The 5,000-nt window shown below is 52.2% G+C and overlaps 1 non-coding gene across 1 annotated transcript in view; it reads right to left on the reverse strand.

The window, feature by feature from the left end:
* LOC124575281 overlaps window positions 1-902 on the reverse strand; it is a 1,910-nt gene extending 1,008 nt beyond the window's left edge. Inside the window, exon 1 of the ribosomal RNA XR_006972391.1 lies at window positions 1-902. This exon is cut by the window's left edge and continues 1,008 nt beyond it. This is a non-coding gene — a ribosomal RNA (small subunit ribosomal RNA).
* Between the last annotated feature and the right edge of the window lie 4,098 nt (window positions 903-5,000).

A 5,000-nucleotide genomic window follows, 5' to 3' on the forward strand; every position in this document is an offset into this window, starting at 1 on the left:
TCCATGCACACAGTATTCAGGCGGGCTTGCCTGCTTTAAGCACTCTAATTTGTTCAAAGTAAACGTGCCGGCCCACCGAGACACTCACTCAAGAGCACCCTGGTAGGATTGCAACGGGGTCCGCCTCGGGACGCACGAGCACGCACGAGGCGCGTCGCACGCCTTCGGCTCGCCCCACCGGCAGGACGTCCCACGATACATGCCAGTTAAACACCGACGGGCGGTGAACCAACAGCGTGGGACACAAATCCAACTACGAGCTTTTTAACCGCAACAACTTTAATATACGCTATTGGAGCTGGAATTACCGCGGCTGCTGGCACCAGACTTGCCCTCCAATAGATACTCGTTAAAGGATTTAAAGTGTACTCATTCCGATTACGGGGCCTCGGATGAGTCCCGTATCGTTATTTTTCGTCACTACCTCCCCGTGCCGGGAGTGGGTAATTTGCGCGCCTGCTGCCTTCCTTGGATGTGGTAGCCGTTTCTCAGGCTCCCTCTCCGGAATCGAACCCTGATTCCCCGTTACCCGTTACAACCATGGTAGGCGCAGAACCTACCATCGACAGTTGATAAGGCAGACATTTGAAAGATGCGTCGCCGGTACGAGGACCGTGCGATCAGCCCAAAGTTATTCAGAGTCACCAAGGCAAACGGACCGGACGAGCCGACCGATTGGTTTTGATCTAATAAAAGCGTCCCTTCCATCTCTGGTCGGGACTCTGTTTGCATGTATTAGCTCTAGAATTACCACAGTTATCCAAGTAACGTGGGTACGATCTAAGGAACCATAACTGATTTAATGAGCCATTCGCGGTTTCACCTTAATGCGGCTTGTACTGAGACATGCATGGCTTAACCTTTGAGACAAGCATATGACTACTGGCAGGATCAACCAGGGAGCTGCGTCAACTAGAGCTGAGCAGCCGGCCGCCCGGGAGTGTGTCCCGGGGGCCCGCGCGAACACGCAAGCGTCCGCTCAATTATTCTGCAAACAGGAGGAGGCTGAGCTCCCCTGCACAATACACCTCGAAACCCTCTCAGGTCCCGGCGGCGCGCAGCGCCGTCCTAAGTACTTGGTCGGGTTCGAGAGAGGCGCAATCGCCCGGAGTTTGGCGAGTAGACGCTTTAGGTGCGACCACCCGTGCTCCCAACTGAGCTTGCCGCTGCCGACAGAGGCCCGGGAGCGTGCTGTCGTGGCATTGCCGGCGGGAGACAACACGCGCCACCTACGGTGACCGGCAGCTCCAACGCCAGCGCCACAGAAGGACAAAAGCCCCACTTGGGTGCCGAAGCGAACTCTCCCAGCACAGCGCACGCGCCAACACGTCCGCACAGCTGCGATACAAACCACCTGCGAGAACCGCAGAGGCGACCGAGCAGCAGACGGCGTCGCGGCGCCGAGCGCCGGGCGGCGGCGCATCCTCAGCGCACACAGTCCTCAATCGGACCAGCACACTGCAGATGTCCACCGCGCTTCGCACCGGGCCCGCGAGGACCTACTTTGGCCGCACGGCGCCGCGTGCAGGGTGCGCCGGCGCGCAGCTGCGCCGCCTGCCGCCTCCGTCGGCCGGCGCGCCTGCCACTGGCCGCCCCCACCAGCCGGCTGTAGCGCGTGCGCCCACGCACCGCGCGGCCAGCACGCCGGGAGGCCCCCCCTCACCGGCCGGGGACGGTCCCACCCAGCCACCGCCGCGTATCGCTTCACACCCAGATGCCATTCACGTTCGTGGGCATGGTGGGTATCGCTGGAACAACCGGTTGGTAGCTCAACCGATCGTCGCCATCACTGATTCACCTCTAGCGAGAACAACCGCACCACAACGGTTTACCAGTTGTTCATTTGCATAACGTCACCAGCAAACGTAGGCGTCCATCGCCATTTGCAAATTCAACGATTGTTGCATGCCTGTGTCAGGTGTCACGACACACTATGTCTGCCCACATACACGCAACAACATGTGCACGCTTCGCGAACACGTGGAAGGTGGCCCCCGTACGTATGCGATGTCCATTGCGCGAACGACTGTCAACCGGCCTCTGTCGCATGTCGCAGATGTGGAACGCAGTGCACCATGCTATCACGGTGTGTGAGAAGAGACGACTACGTCTGACAACACGCGCCACTACATCAACAGACGGCTCATGCTGATCGCCATCCAGGGCATACCACACTGCAATCCAGCTCTTATAGGGAGACGACACGTAGCTGAGTGCACAACATTTGGACCGCATGGTTCGCCGTTGTTGGCGCAGTCGTTGTACGGTCACATGTACCACGATGTATCATTCAGTACATGAGGACCAATGTGCAGTACAGTGTGTGATTTGGACGTACAACATCAGCGGACAGTTGACACAGGCCGTACCACAGCGTAGGCTAAGTGCTTCGCACATGCGAATGCCAATGAACAACTGCAAATGCCAATGAACAACTGCAAAGGGCATTGAGCATGTACGTCCTGCTGCCATCCACATTACAGTGTATAGCTGCAAGGTGTTTAACATGAAGCGATACACTGGGGACCGGGCAGTGCGAGTAGCAAACTATATTGCGGGGGTTGCAGTTAGGCAACACTACACTAATTTAACGCGTCGTATGACAATTACAGAGCAGGTTAAGGCCCAACGTGTGTTGGGTTAAGGCCCAACGTGTGTTGGGTTAAGGCCCAACGTGTGTTGGGTTAAGGCCCAACGTGTGTTGGGTTAAGGCCCAACGTGTGTTGGGTTAAGGCCCAACGTGTGTTGGGTTAAGGCCCAACGTGTGTTGGGTTAAGGCCCAACGTGTGTTGGGTTAAGGCCCAACGTGTGTTGGGTTAAGGCCCAACGTGTGTTGGGTTAAGGCCCAACGTGTGTTGGGTTACGTTAAGGGGCAATGTGGGTTACGTTAAGGGGCAATGTGGGTTACGTTAAGGGGCAATGTGGGTTACGTTACGGCGCAATATAGGTTACGTTACGGCGCAATATAGGTTACGTTAAGGCGCAATATCGGTTACGTTAAGGCGCAATACAGGTTACGTTAAGGCGCAATACAGGTTACGTTAAGGCGCAATACAGGTTACGTTAAGGCGCAATACAGGTTACGTTAAGGCGCAATACAGGTTACGTTAAGGCGCAATGCAGGTTACGTTAAGGCGCAATACAGGTTACGTTAAGGCGCAATACAGGTTACGTTAAGGCGCAATACAGGTTACGTTAAGGCGCAATACAGGTTACGTTAAGGCGCAATACAGGTTACGTTAAGGCGCAATACAGGTTACGTTAAGGCGCAATACAGGTTACGTTAAGGCGCAATACAGGTTACGTTAAGGCGCAATACAGGTTACGTTAAGGCGCAATACAGGTTACGTTAAGGCGCAATACAGGTTACGTTAAGGCGCAATACAGGTTACGTTAAGGCGCAATACAGGTTACGTTAAGGCGCAATACAGGTTACGTTAAGGCGCAATACAGGTTACGTTAAGGCGCAATACAGGTTACGTTAAGGCGCAATACAGGTTACGTTAAGGCGCAATACAGGTTACGTTAAGGCGCAATACAGGTTAGGTTAAGGCGCAATACAGGTTAGGTTAAGGCGCAATACAGGTTAGGTTAAGGTACGACATAGGTTAGGTTAAGGTACGACATAGGTTAGGTTAAGGTACGACATAGGTTAGGTTAAGGTACGACATAGGTTAGGTTAAGGTACGACATAGGTTAGGTTAAGGTACGACATAGGTTAGGTTAAGGTACGACATAGGTTAGGTTAAGGTACGACATAGGTTAGGTTAAGGTACGACATAGGTTAGGTTAAGGTACGACATAGGTTAGGTTAAGGTACGACATAGGTTAGGTTAAGGTACGACATAGGTTAGGTTAAGGTACGACATAGGTTAGGTTAAGGTACGACATAGGTTAGGTTAAGGTACGACATAGGTTAGGTTAAGGTACGACATAGGTTAGGTTAAGGTACGACATAGGTTAGGTTAAGGTACGACATAGGTTAGGTTAAGGTACGACATAGGTTAGGTTAAGGTACGACATAGGTTAGGTTAAGGTACGACATAGGTTAGGTTAAGGTACGACATAGGTTAGGTTAAGGTACGACATAGGTTAGGTTAAGGTACGACATAGGTTAGGTTAAGGTACGACATAGGTTAGGTTAAGGTACGACATAGGTTAGGTTAAGGTACGACATAGGTTAGGTTAAGGTACGACATAGGTTAGGTTAAGGTACGACATAGGTTAGGTTAAGGTACGACATAGGTTAGGTTACGGTACGACATAGGTTAGGTTACGGTACGACATAGGTTAGGTTACGGTACGACATAGGTTAGGTTACGGTACGACATAGGTTAGGTTACGGTACGACATAGGTTAGGTTACGGTACGACATAGGTTAGGTTACGGTACGACATAGGTTAGGTTACGGTACGATATAGGTTAGGTTAAGGTACACATTGTTGTAAGGAAAGGTTTAATGGGGGGCGGGGCGGGGCGGCCGGTTTGTTGATTGTGATTATAGTAAGTGGATGCCTGCGGCATCATCTGATTTGCCACGTCAGGATGCACCTTTGGCTCATGACAGGCGGCGCTCTCATTCCATGCTTGTGGCAGACCTGTGTCTTTCATTCCTGCCATTGTTTGTGTGCTGTGAGAGGAGGCAGTATTGTGATGTTGGGTGCACCCCTGTGTAGGACATGTGTGGGTGTTGGTGGCTTGGCTGAGCAATGGTGGTTGTCGGGTGGGTGGGATATTCTGTTTTCTGAGTGGACCTCCCAGTCTGGTTATGACAGTGTGGATTGTCTAATGTGGCGGAGAGGATGCACTGGGTGTTGTTCCATGCTGGTGCTTACATATTGTCTGTGTGCGTGTTACAGGCAGAGAGTAGTGCGTGATAAGGGTGTGTGGCTGACGTGTGGTTGTGATTGTGAGCAGAGTCTTTCAGCATGTATACGGACAGTTGTATACATTATCTGTATTCTGATGGCTCTATCTATTACTAATCAGCGCCGTGTATA

The sequence above is a fragment of the Schistocerca americana genome, unplaced genomic scaffold, assembly GCF_021461395.2.
Source record: "Schistocerca americana isolate TAMUIC-IGC-003095 unplaced genomic scaffold, iqSchAmer2.1 HiC_scaffold_229, whole genome shotgun sequence".
Taxonomy (NCBI): domain Eukaryota; kingdom Metazoa; phylum Arthropoda; class Insecta; order Orthoptera; family Acrididae; genus Schistocerca; species Schistocerca americana.